Source organism: Schistocerca nitens, chromosome 2 (genome assembly GCF_023898315.1).
Source record: "Schistocerca nitens isolate TAMUIC-IGC-003100 chromosome 2, iqSchNite1.1, whole genome shotgun sequence".
NCBI lineage: Eukaryota > Metazoa > Arthropoda > Insecta > Orthoptera > Acrididae > Schistocerca > Schistocerca nitens.
The window spans coordinates 761845696-761860218 of NC_064615.1; the positions used below are offsets into that span (position 1 = coordinate 761845696).

At 43.3% G+C, this 14523-nt stretch overlaps 1 non-coding gene across 1 annotated transcript; it reads left to right on the top strand.

Annotated features, from left to right (window-relative positions):
* The first annotated feature begins 12328 nt into the window (after positions 1-12328).
* Trnaa-ugc (transfer RNA alanine (anticodon UGC)) lies at positions 12329-12403 on the top strand. Its single transcript has one exon. It is a non-coding gene; the product is annotated as a tRNA-Ala (tRNA).
* Positions 12404-14523: the final 2120 nt, after the last annotated feature.

Sequence of the window (14523 nt, forward strand, 5' to 3'; positions counted from 1 at the left end):
AGCGGTTACAACTCGCAACATGAAACAATGGCTGGAGTGCTAGTTAATCTGACCTTGACTCACCAAATGTAGAGGAAAATTGAGATTTTTCAGGTCAGTAGGAAATTTTTCACATAAGCAGAGAAAGAAGTATAGGTCAGCATAAAATTTGATAAACTATTGGCTACGGGTAAAAGCTTCAGACATTAGGAAATAAATTTCTCGTATATTTTAAAGCAAAAATTACTTTTTCCACTGGTCGGTTTCTCACTTACATCCAGCTATGCATGCAGTCAGGGATATAATGAAATCCCCACATTAACAAGGATTTCATTAAGAAGTGCTGTTATGTCTGTAACCTTTCTTTTACAATTCACTCTTCTCAGCTTAAAAATCGTTTTCAAAGAGTAAATTTCATCCTGCACCGTTAGATCGACACAAAGCCAGGTCTTTAAGTTAGAAAAGGTGGCGTAGTTCTTTTGCTCCAGTAATAATACTGAACCACTAGTTTAGCTGTCGCAAGAAGGTGAGAAAACCAACTGATTAATATCTAGCAAATCTGTGTTAGGCTCCTTCCTAGGTCATTTACTGGCACAGTTGAGCTAAGAATTAAGAAAAAAGACGGGGACCACAACCACGGTTTTATGTAACGCGACCGCAGCAGCGTTAAGCGGTGAGGTAATGACCTTCATATGTAAACATTTTCTGCGAAGAAGAGCTCACCGCAAAAAGATCTGACAGAAGCTGCCAATCAAACACGGCGTCTTCGTAGCTATGGTTTCTTATGAAGTTTGCTGCATCATGCGGAGCAAAATTTTGCAATAAGGAGGGAACCATAGGAAAGACAAAATCTTACCTTTGAATACCTCGTCTCCGAGAAATAAATTCATATTTCCCTTCCGGAGATTTGCGCAAATTTTGAGAAGGTTTAGTTTATGTTCAGGAAACACGATTCAGGTTATGAGTGTCGTTGTAATGCAATCATCCATAAAACAAACGACACTTGCGTTTTTCTCAGCACGTGATTCAGCCGCTTAGCTGTTTCCTTCTCTTAGTAACAGTATTTCCCCTTTTGCAATAAGCAGCGCTTGAATTAGAACATTTCTTGACAGCATAATTTAACTGAAATCTTCTTTGCGCTTTTGTTACTGCCTTTGTGTAGTGTCTGTGCATTACTGTTCTCCTCTTGAAGAGCCTGCGAAACTTCCTGTTTTATTCGACGATCAGATCTGATTAAACTGAATGTAAATTGGGGAAAACGACATTATGTCAATGGAGGTGAGGGAGTGACACATTATGTATATCTTTTTACTGTAGAATCTCACATAATATTCTAACAATCACGATGTGTATCGTCCTTCGTTTGCCATCTTCAGATTCTGTGCGTCATAGGCAGCATTTTGTTAAACAAAGTGTTGTCGTACCAAATCGTTTGTTCGCACTAAATCAGTCGTTCTGAGGTTCAGTGTGACGACGTGTTGTTCACTAAATGATATTATCGATGGCGTATAGAATCTAAAGATGACCAGCTGTTAGCTGAAATAGTTTTTCATTGTTAAAATTTTATGCATTGTGTCCAAACTAAAAAGAAGTGTGAACAATTCGTGTCATGGATGAAGCGTGTGACATGATTAAGGATTTCAGATTCGGAGCTTGCAGCACAACACTTAACATAATATCAAGATAAAACAGTGATGGCTACAAACGTAGGAAAGACTACGTAGTGCTTGTACGAACAGTTGCAGATTTCGTATGTCATCAGAATATTAAACAACTTAAGAGAACAAATTTCCGGGCGTCATGTTCGCAGTCATCCAAAATGAATTAGGTGTAAGAACATAGGTAATATCATGCTGAATCTTGTAATGACATGGAAATATTTCTCAAAGTGTAAGAAGTAAAACACATTTTAGTAGCCAGATTTCACCAAGAAGTATGTCCAGTTGAACGTATATTCAACGAATGTAATCGCTGTATTAGGACTTATATACCAAACAAGTAAACAGAATGGACAGAGTGCATAGTTCCTTTTCAACGCATAGTCAATAATTTATCACACCTATCCACTTACTCCTATCGAACTATTGTTAGGGAAAACGGAAATTTTCCACGTATACCAGTGAGTGAATCTTCACTACAGAGGAAAGTAAGCTGCAAGTATTTTGAGAGAACAACCAATAAAAGGAATTCCAAGCTCGACAAGAATTTAGGTTAGACTTGCGCTTTCCATATAGGAGATCAGGTGTTGTTACAAACACACCCAAAACTAGTAGAGTTAAAAAGGTTAACAAGGAGTGGAAAATATTATATAATTTCCTGATATTGGAAATTCCACATCTAGGATGCTGCTTGTTAGCATATGCTAGATCAGGAAGGATCAAAGGGCTGCATACACACAGAGGTATGAAGAACTTTGTTTACCGAACGTGTGAACACATGAAGCTTGGGATAAAAGGTAGAATAGTGTAAATATGTAAATAGTTAGTAATAAGTTTAAATATACTTAGCGAAGAATTTGGATTACGAGCATTGTCCTGAAAGAACGCAAGTGGATAAACATCCATTTTATGAGAGGCAATTGATGCACATAAATTGTGTGGCATATTTTTATGATATGATACAGCGCATACCACTACATTAAGCTACAAGATGTATATAGTATATATCAATACTTAATGTTACACATAACAGTGATCTACGAATGTATACATCTACACTCCTGGAAATGGAAAAAAGAACACATTGACACCGGTGTGTCAGACCCACCATACTTGCTCCGGAAACTGCGAGAGGGCTGTACAAGCAATGATCACACGCACGGCACAGCGGACACACCAGGAACCGCGGTGTTGGCCGTCGAATGGCGCTAGCTGCGCAGCATTTGTGCACCGCCGCCGTCAGTGTCAGCCAGTTTGCCGTGGCATACGGAGCTCCATCGCAGTCTTTAACACTGGTAGCATGCCGCGACAGCGTGAACGTGAACCGTATGTGCAGTTGACGGACTTTGAGCGAGGGCGTATAGTGGGCATGCGGGAGGCCGGGTGGACGTACCGCCGAATTGCTCAACACGTGGGGCGTGAGGTCTCCACAGTACATCGATGTTGTCGCCAGTGGTCGGCGGAAGGTGCACGTGCCCGTCGACCTGGGACCGGACCGCAGCGACGCACGGATGCACGCCAAGACCGTAGGATCCTACGCAGTGCCGTAGGGGACCGCACCGCCACTTCCCAGCAAATTAGGGACACTGTTGCTCCTGGGGTATCGGCGAGGACCATTCGCAACCGTCTCCATGAAGCTGGGCTACGGTCCCGCACACCGTTAGGCCGTCTTCCGCTCACGCCCCAACATCGTGCAGCCCGCCTCCAGTGGTATCGCGACAGGCGTGAATGGAGGGACGAATGGAGACGTGTCGTCTTCAGCGATGAAAGTCGCTTCTGCCTTGGTGCCAATGATGGTCGTATGCGTGTTTGGCGCCGTGCAGGTGAGCGCCACAATCAGGACTGCATACGACCGAGGCACACAGGGCCAACACCCGGCATCATGGTGTGGGGAGCGATCTCCTACACTGGCCGTACACCACTGGTGATCGTCGAGGGGACACTGAATAGTGCACGGTACATCCAAACCGTCATCGAACCCATCGTTCTACCATTCCTAGACCGGCAAGGGAACTTGCTGTTCCAACAGGACAATGCACGTCCGCATGTATCCCGTGCCACCCAACGTGCTCTAGAAGGTGTAAGTCAACTACCCTGGCCAGCAAGATCTCCGTATCTGTCCCCCATTGAGCATGTTTGGGACTGGATGAAGCGTCGTCTCACGCGGTCTGCACGTCCAGTACGAACGCTGGTCCAACTGAGGCGCCAGGTGGAAATGGCATGGCAAGCCGTTCCACAGGACTACATCCAGCATCTCTACGATCGTCTCCATGGGAGAATAGCAGCCTGCATTGCTGCGAAAGGTGGATATACACTGTACTAGTGCCGACATTGTGCATGCTCTGTTGCCTGTGTCTATGTGCCTGTGGTTCTGTCAGTGTGATCATGTGATGTATCTGACCCCAGGAATGTGTCAATAAAGTTTCCCCTTCGTGGGACAATGAATTCACGGTGTTCTTATTTCAATTTCCAGGAGTGTATGTACAGCCCAACGACCGACAATCTAAATATATCGAGGTATATACGTATCCACACCAAGTTCAAGTTAACAACTACATTAAAACTAAGGTAAATACTACACCTAAAACTAAACGATTCTAAAAACGAGCTACTCCCAAGGAAAATTGGTTCCATGGGAGGAAAAAGCTATGGGAATTATTGAATATGTCAGAGAGCAAAGTTATGGTCGACTGACAACTGACTGAAAAGATAAAAAAATATAAACCCGTTATTTTGTAGGCAGGTATACGATGTCTAGGAATTCTTTGTCTGAATGAATATGAATGTATGAACAGCTGGTTGACCTGCGGAAAAACCAGAATCGAACTAGTTTATTATATATTATATATTTCTTTGATAAAGATAGTAGAAATCATGTTTTGCATGTTCCATTTTCTATGAATGGAGTATATGATTAAGGCAGAAGTGTCGGAGGTGGGTCCTGCTTGTAATGTAGTTATAAGTACTTTGTGTGAAAGTGGTTTATGAATGGAAAAATAATGGCTAAGGAACCCTAGTATATCGGTATATTCACCTGACTGCTAGTAGAGGCAGAAAGAATATTTTGCAATAGCCTTGATGGAACACAGAAGGTCAAGTCATTTTACGCTTAAAGAAAAGTTCCGTTAATTTTTCTGTTGGGTTACAGAATCTTGAGATAGCGCGTAGATGTGATCATCGGAATGTGGAAATTGTCCTTGCCTATAAGATAAAAATTTAGAATTAAAGTATTATGCGTCTGTTCTAAAATGAAAATCTGTATGTAATTGTATTGAAATTATTATTTGCATCGTAATTACTGTACTGTATGTGACGTATTGTAATCTACTCAGGGGAAACTAATGTTCAAGAATTATGAAAGAAAGCTATAAGCAAAGGCTGCTTCAAATGGTACATGGGTAAACACCATAGTGCTATGTCAATTGAAATGTGAGGTTTATTTAGTGAAAAAAAGTGCTGACCTGTGCATCAACGACGATCGAATGCACATTTTAATGAACTTCCTGAACACAGAAGGCAATGATTGAAAAAAGAAGAGGATGATCTGGATACTTAGCAGACAGAATTCTACGGCTGGCATGCTGTTTGCGTTGGGTACTCTCCGGCGCTGAAAATACACACAAGCCGTTGTACGTATTAGGGCGGAATATTTCCACATGATGCTGACAAGGCACCATGCCGTAGAAACAGTTCACGGTTACTAATCTTTCGCCACGCTGAGGCAATCAACACTGAGAGCAGAGGGACCGCGAACACCAACAATCAGAAAGGGGTTTTGAGAATGAAAGTAAAGAGAACTGTAGCAGATAAACATTCTATTGCACACACTGTCGTAAACTGTAAGAAACGAGTGTTTAAACTTGGAAACAGTAACAAATGTCCGGGGTTACTACTGTATTTTCCTACATTTTTCTTTTACTTGTTTCTAGTATATAAGTTAGTAATAAGAAATTTTTAAACAGATACATCCCTTAATTGAAATAGCCTCTAAAAAAGGATTTTCCTATATCTGGACTAAATGATAAATGAAAACATTAGATACAAGCCAGATTTTAAAATATGTAAAAGAAACTCATAAATGTAATTAGTTAAAATCACTGTGAAGGATATGTATATATCAGACATACTTGCCCTCAGCCGTAATCGATGAAAAATCTAGTATTTCCTTTTGCAGACAGGGGCGAATATGATACATCATTTCAGCGTACGACGTCCGCTTCAAGCTAGTGTTCAAAATTATGGAACATGTCCTACGAAAAGCCTAAAAGATCAAAAATAGGAAAGAAAAACAAAGAAAGAATATTTTAACGTTTACCTTTATAGAACATAAAATTTGCTGTGCGTCAAGCGTAAACGTTCCGTGTCCGAGAATAATTATTATATCACATTGTAGACGCTTACACATTAAAGATGTGTTATTAGACGAGCTCTTCGATGTTGCAGTATTTGAGATATTTTCGTGAGCAACAGTGAAACTCCCATACCAAAATTGATTTCTGAATGATAAATTAAAATTATTGTATCAAGTAAATGATAAAGCCGTCAATGTAATTTATCGCAGCTGTACCTATGGGAAGAATACAATGCAAATGAAAGAAAATTACGTTTGGTCTTCCTTATTACGCAACGCTTAAAAGAAAAGTTCATTATTTAAAATTATAGACGATTTTGTCAAGAAAGAAAAGACACAATATCGTGGCTATAAAAAAACACCGGAAGAATTTTCCTCTTGCGCGAAAGTAAAATTACTGCCCAAGAGATTGGTAAGAAAATACAAGAAACTTTACGTATCTTTAATGAAATAAGCGAGTTCCAAAACTGATTCAAGTATCAACTGTGATGATTTCTGTAACATACATCTAACTTTCCGAGGTGAGTCACACGGTTGTATCATTATCTGTACTGGATAATTACGTTATAAAAGGTTGGAAAACTTTTCTTCCCAGTAAGTTCAGCAAAAACCAAATTCCATTGTCAGTCAAATAGCATTCTGTTACTGACAATGTATAGTATCAACGGGGTGTAATGTAAAATACACTTTAGACGATAAGTTACGAGCAGACTTGCGAGGGATCGGTCGTTGTCAACGCTAGTGTGGAAATCATTGGCTTAATTCAAAACTGAACGTAATATCCACATTAAAAGATCATTGTATTTGTACACGTCCTGCAAGTTCTTCCGTTTATACCCGCGGTGTGCACATCTATCAGATAGCTAGTACTTTTTATTATACACGAAAGGGCGACGTCTTCTCTCTCTGTGATTCCGTGTTGTGCTTTTTCGTTCACGGGTGTACATTGTAGTTGTTACTAAATTGTAGTTGTTACTAAATTGCAGTTTTTACTTGAGTGTAGACAGTAACTGCACTGAAGGAGGTTCCATTAGACAAAATTTGTACGATTAACTTAAAGTGTCTTCTCAATGGTGGTCACATACTCAGTCCAATTACACTAATCTGATCACCTGTCAAAAGCCTGAATAACAACCTTTGGCAGCACGGACGTGCAGGAAGAGAGTCAGTGAAGTTCTGGAAGGTACCAACAGGGATGTGGAGCCATGCGCGACTCTAGTGCCGTGGCCAGCTGCGATAGGTCTCCCGATTGAGGATCAATAGCGCGAACAACACGTTCGAAGTGAAACTTCCCGGCAGATTAATACAGTTTTAATCTGCCAGGAAGTTTCATATCAGCGCACACTCCGCTGCGGAGTGAAAATCTCCCCAGGCTGTGGCTAAGCCACGTCTCCGCAGTATCCTTTCTTTCAGAAGTGCTAGTTCTGCAAGGCTCGCAGGAGAGCTTCTGTAAAGTTTGGAAGGAAGGAGACGAGGTACTGGCAGAAGTAAAGCTGTGAGTCCGGGGCGTGAGTCGTGCTTGGGTAGCTCAGTTGGTAGAACACCTGCCCGCGAAAGGCAAAGGTCCCGAGTTCGAGTCTCGGTCCGGCATTCAGTTTTAATCTGCCAGGAAGTTTCATATCAGCGCTCACTCCGCTGCAGAGTGAAAAATCTCATTCTGGAGACGATCGGAGTGGTCCCACAGTTTTCGACTGGGTTTAAATCCGGTGGGGTTTGGTGGTCAAGGGAATAACATAAACTCCTCCTGGCGCTCTTCGAACCTCTCACTGTGACCCGTGTGACATGTTGCATTGTGGTAGATGCCACCATGTCGAGGAGAAATAAAACTACTTGTAGCTGTGGACATGGTCCCCAAGGAGAAATGCATATTTGTGTTGACCCACTGTGCCTTTCAGAGTGACAAGATCTCCCAGGAAATGCCACGAAAACATTCCCCAGGCAATAACGCTCCTATTTGGACCCTTTTGCTAGGCCGTATTTGCTAAAGACCATCATCTGTCCGACGGAGCAAAAAACTCTGACGTTCACCACTGTTATCTATGGCCTGTGTTGCACCGCACTTGCCTCGGCGCGATTTTTGGATAGCGCCGCTTGGGCACGCACGGTATACTTTAAATGCAGTAAATGCTTCCACTCTTGGCCCGGAAGCCAATGATCATGTCCTTTTGAATGTCAGGTAAATCGCTCTTTTTCTGCCTTACGACAACGTCTGCACTGTTTGCCGAGTCCCCTCGACACGCTTCATACACCCTCACCTGCTAGCGCTGCCACCTGTCGTCTGTGAGTGGTTATCGCACGTTGACGTCAAATACAAGTGGTGGTCACATTAATGCGACTGTACTATGTATTTCCATGTCATTATAAGATTCAAGATGATATTACCTATGTTCTTACACCTAATTCTCTGCTATGTCATGAGACAAGTCCTCCCCGTCAAAGAAGTCCTCAATGTACCCCTTCCACCCATCGGCTCTCTCCTCTGTGTTAAAAAGTGAATTTCCATTGCACTCTTCTTAAAGTTACCGCGCTTAATTTTAATTTCACTGTAGATTGTTTTGAGTTTTTTGTATGCTGAGTCAGTCCTTCCGACTTTTTCGATTTCTTCACATTCTTCATGAAGTCATTTCGCCTTAGCTTCCGTGCACTTGCTATTTATTTCATTCCTAAACAACTTGTATTTCTATATTCCTGAATTTCCTGGAACATTTTTGTACTTCCTTCTTTCGTCGATCAACTGAAGTATTTCTTCTATAACCCGTGGCTTCTTCGCAGTTACCTTCCTTGTAGCTACGTTTTGCTATCCACCTTCTGTGATTCCCATTTTTAGAGATGTCCATTGCAATAAGTTCACTAAATTTGATGGAATCCTATGAGAAATAAATATGAGACCAGCACTGACGACCATCCTATTCTTGCTACATATGTTCCAGCTGGAATGTAATAATTCGTTCCAGTTCACTTCTGTGTTTCAATCAGCTTTCTGTTCCAGTGGGACTTACCAGCATTAGTGGGGTGTATCCTAGAGTCTTATTTGTGCAAGGTAAAAAGTGTGCTCTGAGTGTTCTGTGGACGTTAGTGATGTGCTGATTGTGAATTTTCGAACACGAGATACTTTGCTGAGTCTCGGTTGATATCGGTGAAGTAAATAATATTTAGATGAGAGCTTGTGAAAATTTTTCTGTATTGTCAGAGAATAAGCTGTCACCATACCTTTCAGTGCAGCTGTAATCAGAAGATACTCTCCACAAAGCTTGAACCATTACGCATATGGAAAACTGACAAAAACAACGACCAAAATTTTACCTACAGAAGTACGATGATCAACAGATATAGCGTGTATTCTTATCTATATATGTGTTGAACAAAAGAAGCAGCCAGAAGAAACAAAGAATTTGGAATGACTCTTCTTGACTAAAATCGGCTATATTTCATCCGTGAGTGAAAAGAACCTTAAAAATCGCAAGATTGAACACCCTTCTCTAGTGTACGAGTAATTACTCTCTTGGATTCTGTTAGACAAATTGGGTTTCCAGGCTAGAGGTCGATGATATTCACTGATGATGCAAAACATTATGAACAACGGCTTAATAGCATGCTGGTCCACCTTTGGTACCCAATACAGCAGCTACTCTGCATTATTTGGATTCGACAAGTTCTTCGCAGGTTATGTGGCACCAAATGTCTAGGCAAAGGTCATGTGATCCCTGTAAATTACGGGCCGGTGATCAATGGTGGCGAAACCGGTTTCAGATAGCGTGACAGATGCTTTCCATCGGCCTCAGATCAGGAGAATTTAGTCGCCATTACATCAAAGTGAGTTCACTATCATGCTCCTCAAACCACAGCAGCACGATTTTGGCCTTGTGAAACTGTCATTTATCCTTCTGGAAAATGCTCTCGCCTTCCTGAAAAGACATCAGTCATGAGTCGATGAAGAGATACAGTCCAGCGTGACCAGGCTGCCTTTCGTTAACTCCGCAGGTTAATGAAAAACCCAGCGAATGTGCTCTCTAGTGTATAGTGTAATACTGCCATCCCACCTCCCCACCCCTCCCCCACCCCCCAGGTCTGGTTCTGTAGTGAGGTGTACATGTTTCGAGCAACCACTCGTCAGGAGGTCGACATCTCTGGACACGGTCATCGACCTGGTGTAACAAAAACGCGATTGATCCCACTAGGCGACATGCTTTCGTTTACCCATGGTCCAGTCTCGATGATCACCTGGCCACTGTAAACGTATTGTTGACGTCATTCGATCGACGTAGGAAAACATAGGGATCGTTTGTGAAGGACCCCCATATTCCCCAATGTGCGCTGGACAGTGCACTCCGAAACACTTGTGCCGACACTAGCATTGTTCTCTATCTTCCTGTTCGGTGATGAGGCGTGGATGTCCGACACCTTGTCTCCTGCTCGTGGTTTCACCATACTTTAATGACTTTCCGTAGATGCTCATGGAAGCAGCATGTGAACTGCCGAGCGGTTTCGCCGTTTGCCTGATTCTCGTCCGAGTGCCACAAACCATAAGAACCTGCCCTTTGTCAAGTCACTAACGTCAGTGGATTTCCCCATTTGCAACCACTATCGTCGCCAGAATGATGCCCGATTCGTCTCTCTTTCGCTTATGTACGTTCCTTCCCGCATCATACGCCCGCAACGCCGGCAGGCGTTATTCATTCTCGTGGTTTTCGATGGTTATAGTTTTTTTTTCTTTTTTTTAACCGTCGTACATTACTAAACGTGCCGCGTCGTTACGTATAGACAAACACCAACAACATACACGTTTAGGGAAACTACACACATTTTCTGCTGCCACAATTTGGAATGGATTAGAAAAACGCAAAGATCCTCGTTATCACTTCCTTTTCATTCGACAATGTTGTCAAAAACACAAGATATATCCTCATGAAGGTGTAGAATCCACCTTGGTAGCTGACGGCAGAGAACAGCGTAAGATCCTCAACTTCCCATCGTCGACGAGGACTACATACTTTAAGCTCGGCTGATACAAATAACCTTAAACGAAATTGTACGTTTTCTTTTCATATATATCATCCCGGTATTTTCCTTTATCGATCTAGGGAAACCACGCAAATTATACAGCTGATGTAATAAATTATTGATGGTGTACAGCAACCATCCACAAATTGGTTTTAGATTACTGTTCCCGGTGTCAAATTTACACATCGCCAGACGGTTTTCATGCTTTCATCAAAAGAAAAGATACATTAGTTTCCTCTGATTTATAATTCCTCAGTTGTCGTCATAACGCAACAGATCTATTTTAAAAAATGGCTCTGAGCACTATGGGACTTAACATCTGAGGTCATCAGTCCCCTAGAACTTAGAACTTCTTAAACCTAACTAACCTAAGGACATCACACCCATCCATGCCCGAGGCAGGATTCGAACCTGCGACCGTAGCGGAGGCGCGGTTCCAGACTGAAGCGCCTAAAATCGCTCGGCCACTCCAGCCGGCCAGACCTATTTTAAGTTGCGACATAGTATGGCCTGGCGATTGAATACTTGCTTGGCTCACCATATGTGGAGAGGAAGTAGAATCCTCACGAGGTAGCAGGCACTCCAAGCATTCATCAGTCAAGAGAGCCGTGGAGGCTGTGCGAGGAATACCCCTGGCATGCCTTTGGCTAGCACCTGTTTCTGTAAGGTACACATACGTTTTCGGTCTAAGACCAAAAATTTCATGATGTGTTACCCATTCACCGTGTGAAATGATAATTGAATGGACACCCTAGCAGCAAACAGGCGTTGATGTACTTCACTGGGGACATGTTGAAAATGTGTGCCCCGACCGGTACTCGAACCCGGGATCTCCTGCTTACATGGCAGACGCTCTATCCACCGCGGGCACAGAGGATAGTGCGTCTGCAGGGACTTATCCCTTTCACGCTCCCCGTGAGATCCACATTCCCAACATGTCCACACCACTACATTCGTAGTGCGCCTAATAGATGTTTGCCCATCATACTCATTACTCGTGGCCTGTTGCAGCTGTTTGCAGCTAGGGTGTCCATTCAATTATCATTTCATTTCTAGCAAAGCTGCATGGTCATCCACGGTAACTGTTCTTTTCGGGAACAGATACTACCGTCATATACAGTTAAAATATGGCTTCCCGGCCATTGACCTTCTTGTGCGAACGCACACGCTATGCCCGAACTCGTACGGGACTTGGTAGATTAATCTGCCACGAGTAATGAGTATGATGGGCAAACATCTATTAGGCGCACTACGAATGTAGTGGTGTGGACATGTTGGGAATGTGGATCTCACGGGGAGCGTGCAAGGGATAAGTCCCTGCAGACGCACTATCTTCTCTGCCCGCGGTGGCTCAGATGGATAGAGCGTCTGCCATGCAAGCAGGAGATCCCGGGTTCGAGTCCCGGTCGGGGCACACATTTTCAACATGTCCCCAGTGAAGTACATCAACGCTTGTTTGCAGCTAGGGTGTCCATTCAATTATCATTTCATTTCTAGCAAAGCTGCATGGTCATCCACGGTAACTGTTCTTTCGGGAACAGATACTACCGTCATATATACATTCACCTTGTCTTTCATCAGGCAGATAGTCTTCTTGTTTTAAGGTGTAATATCGTAAGGATTATCTGCTGCATATGTAGACGCGACGAATTCCTCGGGAGAGTACCTAATTAACTTACATGGACGCCAGTCTTTGGCGCAATAGATGAAATTACCCGTATCCATATAACGTATGGATCAGCGAATTTTTTTCTCGTCGAAGTCTTATTGAATTCGGTACATTCGGCATTTCGACATTAACAGGTTTTGTGAACTTTATCGATACTTTACTCATCTCCAGTGCGACTAATCCTCATTGAAGATTTTGACCCATTTAAAATTAGGCTTGGTGACATAATCCGCCGGGCGGAGTGGCCAAGCGGTTCTAGGCGCTACAGTCCGGAACCGCGCGACCGCTACGGTCGCGGGTTCGAATCCTGCCTCGGGCATGGATGTGTGTGATGTACTTAGGTTAGTTAAGTTTAAGTAGTTCTAAGTTCTAAGTCCCATAGTGCTCAGAGCCATTTGAGGCATTTGACATAATCCAGTGCGACACACCGCGCCTTCCACTGGTAAACTATATGAATTTCGCAGTAGTTTCTTAAATTCTCCATGGTTTCCCGGAAACAGCATTAGTCATTAACTTTAAAAAAATGTTTCTCAAAGTTACATGCCGTGAGAGCCCTCTGTTCGGTATTATTATCAATATATTCCTTCAGTCAGTATCTCTGCTTGAAACAGATGCAGCAGGTATCTGTACCTTTTCTAAACGGAAACTGGTGGTGGGTTCCAAAGTGCATTATTTATCTCTGTTTACCTCCCATCAAAAAAATTGTTCAAATGGCTCTGAGCACTATGGGACTTAACATCTGTGGTCATCAGTCCCCTAGAACTTAGAACTACTTAAACCTAACTAACCTAAGGACATCACACACATCCATGCCCGAGGCAAGATTCGAACCTGCGACCGTAGCAGTCGCGCGGTTCCGGACTGAGCGCCTAGAACCGCGAGACCACCGCGGCCGGCTACCTCCCATCCTTCTCATCAGTTTTGTAATGGAACCGTTGAGCAGGACTAGGCGCTCTGGATGTAAACGGAAATGGGTGCGTGTATCATGCAAACTGGAAGGTACATTATGTGATAAAAAGTATCCGGACACCCCCAAAAACATAGGTTTTTCATGTAAAGTGCATTGTGCTGCCACAATCTGTCAGGTACTCCACATCAGCTACCTCAGTAGTCATTACACATCCTGAGAGAACAGAATGGGGCTCTCCGCGGAACTCACGGACTTCGAACATGGTCAGGTGATTGGGTGTCACTTGTGTCATACATCTGTAGGAGAGATTTCCATACTCCTAAACATCCCTAGGTCCACTGTTTCCGATGTGATAGTGAAGTGGAAACGTGAAGGGACACGTACAGCAAAAAAGCGTACATGCGGACCTCGTCCCTTGACTGACAGAGACCACAGACAGTTGAAGAGGGTCGTAATGTGCAATACGCAGACATCTACCCAGACCGTCAAACAGGAATTTCAAACTGCGTCAGGATCCACTGCAAGTACTATGACAGTTAGGCGAGAGGTGAGAAAACTTGGTTTCCATGGTCGAGTGGCTGCTCATAAGCCACACATCACGCCGGTAAATGCCAAACGACAGCTCGCTTGGTGTAAGGATCGTAAACATAGGACGTTGTGTGGAATGACGAATCACGGTACACAATATGGCGATCCGATGGCAGGGTGTGGGTATGGCGAATGCCTGGTGAATGTAGTGCCAACAGTAAAATTCGGAGGCGGTGGTGTTAGAGTGTGGTCGTGTTTTTCATGGAGGGGGCTTGCACCCCCTGTAGTTTTGAGTGCCACTATCACAGCACAGGCCTACACTGGTGTTTTAAGCACCTTCTTACTTCCAACTGTTGGTGGGCAAGTCATTTTCAGCCAGGCGTCCGGATACTTTTGATCACATAGTGCATGTCACATTTACCTCCAC